A 10,108-nucleotide genomic window follows, 5' to 3' on the forward strand; every position below is an offset into this window, starting at 1 on the left:
AGCTCTTGGAACATGAGTTGTAGACACGGCCTTCTTTGGAGTTTCCTCATCCTGACTTCCTTTAACAAAAATGATATCTTTTGATGATGTGGCAGCGGAAGATGAGTCTTTAAGTTCCATACCTTGGAAAGTCATATACCCCAAACCCGTGCGATCACAACTAGATTTTTGAAAACTCAACATTTCTTCTAGTTTCTGTGTTGCTGTTTTTTCTTGAACCTTTTCCAATTCCTTTTCTAATGCAATTTTTTGATCCCTTAATTTTGCTATTTCAATATCAGAAATTTTGAATGCCTCAGATAAGTCATTTTTCTCACTCTCCATATTAGTGAATTTCTTGTACAGCTTCTTGTTGAGTTTCTTTAATTTGATCACTTCTTCACACACATCATTGTAAGCTTCTTGTAAACTCAACTCATGATCATCCATAACTAGAGCAACCTCCGAATCACTATTGTCATCATCATTTTCAGATTTTGTTAGCTCAATATCAGAAAAATCATTAACAATAGTAGAAAAAGCCACAAACGTATTGTCATAATCAGATGATGAACTTGAAATTTCAGATTCTGAATTATCACTAAGTGTGACATTCAATGCTTTTCCTTTACTTTTCTTGAAATTTGGACATTCAATTCTTATATGACCATAACCAGAACATTCATGACACTTTACTTTATCAGATTTTTCTTTATTCCATTTTTCAAAATAATTTTTCTTTGTAGAAAATTCTTTACCTCTTTTTTTCTCTCCACTATACTTTTTATTAAACATGAATTTTCTGAACTTTCTTACTATGATATTTATATCCTCATTGTTAAGATTTTCTTCATCAGAAAAACAATCTTGATTTTCTTCTATAGTTTTTAAGGCAATAAACTTACATTTTCTTGCTTGAGGAAGTGAAGATTCATACATTTGTAAAGAACCTATCAGTTCTTCTACCCTTATTGCATCAAGATCTTTACTTTCTTCAATAGCGGTAACTTTGGGTCAAAATCTTTCAGGTAAAGACCTTAGAATTTTCCTCACGATCCTTGAATCCTCCACCTTCTCGCCGAGATTAAACCTAGAATTCACAATATCATTTAGTTTAGCATAAAAATCATTAAAATTTTCATCTTCCAACATTTTAATCTCTTCAAATTTTGAGGTTAGCATTTGCAATTTCGAATTTTTTACTATTCTTGTGCCTTCATGTGTAACCTCCAAAATATCCCAAGCTTCTTTAGCAATCTCACACATAGAGATTCTTTTAAATTCTTAAGAGGATACTGCCATGAAAATAGCGTTAAATCCTTTGCTATTCAAATTGCAATTGTTGATTTCATCTTTTGTCCAAGCATCTATAGATGTCTCGGGTTTAGTCCATCCTCATTCAATCAAATGCCATACATGTTCATCTAAAGACTTGAGAAAAGCCCTCATACGAACTTTCCAATAAGCATAGTTTTCCCCATCGAAGTATGGTGGAACGTATAATGACGTCGACATGATCTAGAAGGGCACGGATAACACTCGAATGAATGAACCACGCTCTGATGCCAATTGAAATTCCCAAGGTAGCCCTGTAAAACCATGAAATTGTCTACCAATTTCTTTGAACAAATAGGTTAGATATCAATTATCAAGATTATAAAACGAATCAAATACTTAAAAATAAATAATCAAACTTGCAAGACACAAGGATTGGTTACGAAGGGAAACCCTTTAAAGAACTCTTTAAAGGTAAAACCCTACGGGGCAGCCAAACCCAAGAAAGTCAATCTTATTATTTGAAGAACAATTACAAGCAATAATCAATTACAAAACCTTTGCAATTCGACTCTCTTACTTGCCTAGACAAACAACCTGTTTGTCTTCTACCGCAGTAGCAGCCAGAACCTCTGGCAATCTTCAAATGTTGACTTCCATTCTGGAACTCCAGAGGCTGAAATCCAATCGATGTTCCTTCACCCTCAAAGCACGATCACACTCAAGAAGATATGAAAAATCCCATGAAAATTCTCAAATGAATTTTCTCTCATAAATGCTCAGAATATCCTCTCTGAAATTCGTCACTCAAAGTCCTTCAGAAGATACAAAACCGAATCCCTTTAAATAGAAAGTCTGAAAAGAGTTCTAGTCGCAGTAGAACATTACAAACACAGGCATGGAATCAAGCTGTGTTTTGAGCATGAATCCTTGGTTAGAGGGAGACCTCGTTTTAGGGTGAAACATAATTACCTTCAAAGCTGCAGAAATCAAAAAGAGAAAGGTTTGAAGTTCTTACTTCTTATATGTTAGATTCTCATCATTTCTTTTGACACAAACACTAGTCAATCACGATTCTCTTGGTTGGTCCTATGATACTTGTTTATCAGTAAACATTACACGTTTTATCCTTTCAGAATCAAGTATGCCGTCGTTTGAATTGCCTCCGGAGCTTTATTATATATTTATGTCCCCGATATCAATCAATACATTTTATTCTTTCTCATTTGTTCCTTCAATCATGCACTGGCTTGAGTCATTGCTCAAAGCTGCCAACTTAAAAATGATGCATTTGGATCATTGCAAGCAGAATGATGTTCTTCCAATCTCCAAGGTGCGTTGTCCCTCTGATAAATTTGCTCTTGCTAGTTGTTCCCATCGTTGGCGAGTACTATGTATCTTTCCTTATATGACAATATTGTCTATCATTATAAGCTTTCAGAATAGAATGTGCATTGAGAAAATATTTGAACATTGCGGATAAGCCGTCAGTTTTTCCATTTAGTTGCTTGACTAACGGCATGTTGAACTTTTGTTAACCATATCTAGTTGGTAGGTCTTAGAAGCAAATACTACAAAGAAATGCCAAGAGACATTTGACTTGGAATCCTTAGAACCGCTTCGAGACTCATTTCTCAAATATGCTAAAGGTCTCTCATTCGAGCAAACAGGTACAGCTGCCAACGGAAAAACAACAAGAAAATTAGCTCATAAAGAATTACTTTTGAAGTCCTTGAAAGAATCCAAGGCCTTTTTTGGCCTTTCGTCTTCTCATTCTGAGCTTTCTAGTGGTTTTGAGATTTCGGAAACCGTATAAATGGCGACAGCGATGACGTCAACTGGGTTTAAAGCAGTTGCGAAGAGGAAGCCTGTGTTCATCAAGGTGGACCAGCTGAAACCCGGCACGCAAGGCCACACCCTTGTTGTTAAGGTTGTCAGCTCCAATGCAGTAAAGGTCACCAACATGGCCTTGAACACGTCTTTATTATCTTGGCCCCTACAGTACTCCAAGCCCTTGAACACGTCTCAATTATCTGACTCCAACCTCTTGAGATTGACTCAATTATCTGACTCCAAACCCTTGAGCTTGACTCAATTATCTCAATCCAAGCTCTTGAACACGTCTCAATTATCTCAATCCAAGCTCTTGAACACGTCTCAATTATCTCAACCCAAGCCCTTGAACACGTCTTTATTATCTCACTCCAAACCCTTGAACACGTCTTTATTGTCTCACTCCAAGCCCTTGAACACGTCTTTATTATCTTGGCCCCTACAGTACCCCAAGCCCCAGTACCCCGTACAAATCTCTGAGTGCCTCGTTGGCGACGAGACGGGGACCATCATCTTCACTGCTCATAGTGATCAAGTTGATATCATGAAGCCTGGTCCCACTATGGTCCTGTGGAATGCAAAGATTAAAATGTTTAAAGGGTTTATGAGGATAGCAGTTGATAAATCATGGGGTCGCGTTGAGGTCACTGAACCTACAAATTTTGATGTTAAAGAAGATAACAATCTCTCTCTTGTGAAGAGCTAGTTAATGTCATTGAAGAATGATCGTGTCGTATGGAAGGCAATGTTTTTGAACTGGGGGTTTGAGTTTGTGTGCTGGCAATGAATTGTTGTCTAGATTTTTATATATGTTGCAAATATTTCTGAAGTTGTTTTCACCCCCTAATATATATGTGGCAAATTCAAGTAATTGTGAAATTGGGAAAGAGATTGCATTTGAAATGTTTGATCAATAGTGCAGCTTATGCTTTCCGCATTTGTACTTGGGGAAAAAAGTCCTTGAAGGATTTTACTTTACATGGTAAAAGTTGGAAGGATAAGAATATAAAGCCTAGGAAAATTTGCATTTATCCATGTTGAGTTATTACTATTATATTTTTGAGTATGATCTGTTACAAAATTCTCATTTGGTGTAAAGCGATTTTGTAATTCCTTTTCTTGTTTTTAGGCAGACCATTTCTTGCAACCTCAAATGCTTTGATAAATTGTAGAAGTGGTGTAATGATAATTTTTTTTGGCAACATGACTTCGGATCTAAATATTTTCAATATTTGTAAACAACCTGGTGATGATGATGATGTGCATGAAATAAATTTGATTCAAACTTTTGTTCAAGATAAATTTGATTTGTCAATTTTTTCTGACCCTCTGGAGGTTTGTTTGGCTCATGGTGAAAAATTTGATGATGATTATGTGCTTGCATCGATGAATTTTTTGTTAGAATCTACTCTTATAATGGGCACTGATAAGTGGATGACACGCTTTGAGGAATTGCCACGTTGTGATATTGTGCCCCTCCTCTCAAGTCTGCAAACACCAAAACTCGACTTGAAACCTCTACCTGCTGAACTGAAATATGCATTTTTAGGCCAAACAAAGACATTACCAGTGGTCATCTCATCAAAACTGGATAAAATTCATAAGATGAAATTAATTGGTGTTCTCATTGAATACAAAGAGGCAATAGGATGAATCATAGTTGATATCAAAGGTATTAGTCCTTTAATTTGTACCCATATGATATATCTAGAGAAAAATGCTAACCCCTCTAGAAATATGCAGCGTAGACTCAACCCCAATATGAAAGAGGTTGTTAGAGTAGAGGTGTTCAAACTTTTGGATGTAGGGATCATTTATCCTATTTTTTACAGCAAATGGGTTAGTCCTACACAGGTGATACCTAAGAAATCTGGTGTGACTGTAGTTAAGAATGCAGATAATGAATTGATCCCAACTAGAGTTACTACTGGTTGTCATATGTACACTGACTACAGAAAACTAAATTTAGTCACTAGGAATGATCACTTTCTTCTACCATTCATGGATCAAATCCTTAAACAAGTAACTGGTCGTAAATTTTATTCCTTCCTAGATGGTTATTCTGGATACAATCAAATTGATATTGCTCTTAAAGATCAAGAAAAAACCAATTTTATATGTCCATTTGGTACCTTTGCATATCGAAGGATGCCATTCGGACTTTATAATGCTCATACTACATTTCAAATATGCATGATGAGCATATTCAATGACATGGTAGATTGTTTTGTTGAAATATTCATGTATGATTTTTCTATTTTTGGTAATTTATTTGATAAATATTTGACTCATTTAGAAAAAGTGTTGATTAGATGCAAAGAAAAGAATTTGATTTTGAGTCGAAAAAAGTGTCATTTTATGATCACTCAAGGAATTATCATTGATCTTATTGTCTCTTCTCAAGGCATTAAAGTTGACAAGACCAAGATTGAATTAATTGCTAATTTGCCCATTCCAAAGAACACCAAGTATATCAGATCTTTTCTAGTCATATAGGATTTTACAGGAGGTTCATTAAAGATTTTAGTGTAATTTTTAGACCTTTGTGCAATTTATTATCAAAGAAAAGTTCTTTTGTGTGGATTGAGGACTATGAGATAGCTTTTACAAAACTGAAATTTATGTTGATTTCAGCCCCAATTATGCAATCACTTCATTAGAATTTACCATTTGAGATTATGTGTGATGCTAGTAATTATGCAGTTGGAGCTGTGTTGGGCCAATGTAAGGACAAAAAGCTTTGTGTTATTTATTATGTAAGTAGAACTTTAAATAGTACTCAAATAAATTATTTAATAACTGAAAAAGAGCTACTTACAGTAATTTTTTCACTTGACAAACTTCGTTCTTATTTGATTGGGTCCCAAATTGTCATTTTTAATAATCACGCAGCTTTGAAATACCTTTTGACTAAAAAAGATGCAAAACTCAAGTTGTTTAGAGGGGTCCTTTTGTTGTAAAAATTTGATTTAATATTTAAAAATAAAAAGATGAGTTGAGAATGTTGTTTCTAATCATTTTTCTAGACTCGTTCTTTCAGATTCCATGGAGAGAGTTCCTATTGAAGAAACATTTCTAGATGAGCACCTTTTGTTGTAAGAATTTGATTTAATATTTAAAAATAAAAAGATGAGTTGAGAATGTTGTTTCTAATCATTTTTCTAGACTCGTTCTTTCAGATTCCATGGAGAGAGTTCCTATTGAAGAAACATTTCTAGATGAGCAACTTTTTGGTATATCTCAATTTTTTTGGTATGCTGACATTGCTAATTTTCTTATTACAGGTGAAATTCCTCATATTTGAACTCAGCAAGATAAGAAGAAATTTTTTGTAGAGGTAAAAAAATTCTTTTGGGATGATCCATATTTGTTTAAATATTGCCCAGATCAAATAATTAGAAGTTGTCTGCCTGATAATAAATTTCAAAGTATAATATCTTTTTGTCATTCTGGGGCATGTAGTGACCATTTTTCTAATAAGAAAATAGCTTTTAAAATCCTACAGAGTGATTTTTATTGGCCTACTCTCTTCAAGGACACCCATAAATTTTGTAAAGCATGTAAACGTTATCAAAAATTGGGAGGGATTACTCACCGAAATATGATGCCATTAACCCAATTTTGATAGTTGAAATATTTGATTGTTAGGGCATCGATTTCCTTCCCAGTCTCATTTGGCAATCTCTATATTTTTGTAGCTGTTGATTATTTGTTTAAATGGATTGAGGCCGTTCCATGTAAGAAAAATGATCATAAAGTTGAGCTGAAATTTTTTAAAGAAAATATTTTATCTAGGTTTGGAACACCTCGAGCCATTATGAATAATGTGGATAAACATTTTTACAATAAGCCTTTTGAGGCCTTAATGCGAAAATATTGTATTACCCATAAGGTTGCTACCCCTTATCACTCACAAACAAGTGAACAAGTTGAGGTATTCAATTGGGAGATTAAATGTTTTTTAGAAAATACGGTTAACCCAAGTCGCAAAGATTGGTCTAGACTAATCGATGCACTTTGGGCATACCGTACTGCTTTTAAAACCCCAATCGGTATGTCCTCATATAGACTCATTTTCGAAAAAGCTTGTCACTTACCTGTGGAATTGGAACACAAAGTTTATTGAGAAATTAAGCAATTTAATTTTGATGTGGACCAAGCTTACTCTTATCGTAAGTTTCAACTTAATGAGTTAGGGGAAATTAGGAATGAAACTTACGAAAAGTCTCTTGTTTACAAGAAGAAAATGAAGATTTTTCATGAAAAAAATATTTTTCAAAAGTTTTTTGAGCCTTCCCAAAAAGTTTTGTTGTATAATTCAAGGTTCCATTTGTTTCCTAGCAAGTTTCGATACCGATGGACTGGTTCCTTTGTTGTAAAAATTGTCTATCCTTTTAAGAATATTGAGATAGAAAATCTAGAGAATGGTAATATTTTTAAAGTTAATGGAAAGAGGTTGAAACCATTTTTGGATGATTTTACTCCAGAGATTGAGTCCACTATTCCGAAAGATCCTACTTTTCAGAATTAATTTCTAAATTCTCATTATATATACCTTATTTGTTTGTTTTGTTTTTCTTTCCTTTACTTTTGCGTCTTCTAACTTTGATAGAAATCTACTCCTTGTGTGCACTCAAGTATCTCAGGTGATTTCTTTCCTCTGTTTAATCATTTTTGTTTCACTATAAGTTCTGCATTGTTCAGCTTATTTCAATTCATGCCTCTATAGCATACCTCATCGAACATTCTGTAATAACCCGCTCCTTTTTTCTTTTATAATTATGACCATCGATCTACGTGCCAAATTTCAATGGCCTGTGTTAAAATATATTAAGTGGATTTTAAAGCAAGACCGTTATTTTAAAACTTACGAATATTTTAAATATTCTGTAAATATTTATAAGTGATATTTTCAGTGTTATTGGACTAAACTTATTTTTAAATAACACAATTATAATATTTTTGAAAAGCCTAAAAAATATCATAATTTTGGAAAATTATTTAAATTAAATGATTTCGGTCATTTAAAAATATTACGAGATTTAAATTATGTTGAAAACTCTAAATTAATTTAGATGGTTTTATTCTCTTCAAGTGATTATTTAGACTTCATTATTTTAATTAATAATGAAGGCTATCTTAATTCCTCTTAGTGTTTTAAATTAAATAAAATGCTTACGTATTTTTAAATTAGTATTTAAACTCATCGTTAAATCGCTTTGAGGATCCCGAAACGAAGGGTTTGAATTAAATAGCCAAGCCTCTACCTTTCTCCCTCACCTTTTCCTTTCCTTTCTCTCTCTCTCCTCTCCCTTTCTTCCAACCCGTCGGTGTGCTCTCTCCTTCTCCTTCTCCACTGTGGCCTTCCCTCCTCTAGTCCGACACCACCATCGACCGCCTAGCCTCACCTCCACCACCGACAGCTCCCCCTCTCATCGGTGGTGAGTCCCACGGTAGCCTACTCCTCCTCCCATGAACACTCAACCGAAATGGGTTTCAAGCCCATTTCTCCTCCTTATGCCGCCATGCGTGCTCAACTGAGCCACCGAGCACTTTCATCGACACCACCACTTCATGGGCTTCCTCTCCATGGTCTCCTTTCCCCCAGCTCTCTCCCTCTCCATTGCACCACCTCACGCACGCACACAGCCTGTACGAAATGTACGAGTTTCTCACTTTGCACCACTATACACCACCGTCTAGGCGACTGGACCCCACCAACAGCCTCCCCTTCCTTCAGTGAACTCCCTCCAATGAACCCAAGCCACGTTGACCTCCCTTTCTCCCCCTCTCACCCTTGATCAAAATGGGTCTCTCATGGCTTAGATCTACCACCGATGACTCTAGCGCCGTCGTATGCCGGTTTTGGCCCCACCAAGCACCACCACCAGCCTCCCTCTTCCTCTCCTAGGTCCCCACAAAATTCCATAGCCCCCCTTCAACCTCACAAACCCTTACTCTCACCACCATTTCGATTCCACCATGAACCTCCCAAGACCACCCCTAGCCTTTCCCTATGCTCAAACTGCCACTTTACGTGGTGGACAACCACCATATGCGATTTAACCACCACTTACGACTCTTCCGACGACTTTGATTGTAACTGGCAGCGAGCAACGCACGGGTTATCCCTTCGATGGTATAACCCTTTATCCTTCATTATATATGATAAATGTTAGTTGATAGGTTGTGGACTGTGCTATGAAGTATGGGTGTGAGGTGTGTGCATAGTTGTGATGTTGCATAGTATTGTGAAGGGAGTACACATGGTGTGTGTTCCATGTCTTGTAGTAACACACTGTGTGAAGTGCATCGTGGTAATACATGATGTAGTGAAGGGAGTACACTTGGTGCGTACTCCATGTAGTGCAGTGATGCACAGTGAGGCATGCATTATAGTGATGCATGGCGTAGTGTAGATGAAACAGTGTACTCTGTGCAGCGTCATGATACACCTGACGGCGTGTTGTGAAGGTTTGGACAGCGTGGTTGAGAAGAGTAGAGCATATTGTGTATTGTCGGGAACTGTGTCACAGTGTCTTGAAATAGCTATGATGTGGCCTGTAGTCCGAGAGGACGGGTGTCACCTTGTGGTTGACTTATGGCTGAGAGTATGTGTGAAGTGGCGAAAATGTGTAAGAGTAGTGCAGCGGAAGCATGACGGGCGTCATGACGTAACTCGGGGTCAATCTTGAGTTACGTGACGTGATAGAGATGCATTTGTGGATGCAATCCTGTCATGTCAAGTGTTGGGATGAACTTGTAAATGGGCTGGGAAGTAGGAAAAGTCCTACCATCTGGGTCTGAGCAAATTGGTATCGGAGTATGGAGCTTGTTTATACAAGCGGGCGTTTATTGGACTATAAGTTGATCTTAGGTGATAAAGAGGTAAGTTACATGTGCATCTGGTGAGACACGTGTACTGGACGAATTTACCATATGTAATGGGTAATCTGTCCTCAACATGGTTACACGATGTTTTAGCTCCAAAGTTGACTTTAAGCCATGTGATGTGTATGGA

The sequence above is a fragment of the Carya illinoinensis genome, chromosome 8 (assembly GCF_018687715.1).
Source record: "Carya illinoinensis cultivar Pawnee chromosome 8, C.illinoinensisPawnee_v1, whole genome shotgun sequence".
Taxonomy (NCBI): Eukaryota; Viridiplantae; Streptophyta; class Magnoliopsida; order Fagales; family Juglandaceae; genus Carya; species Carya illinoinensis.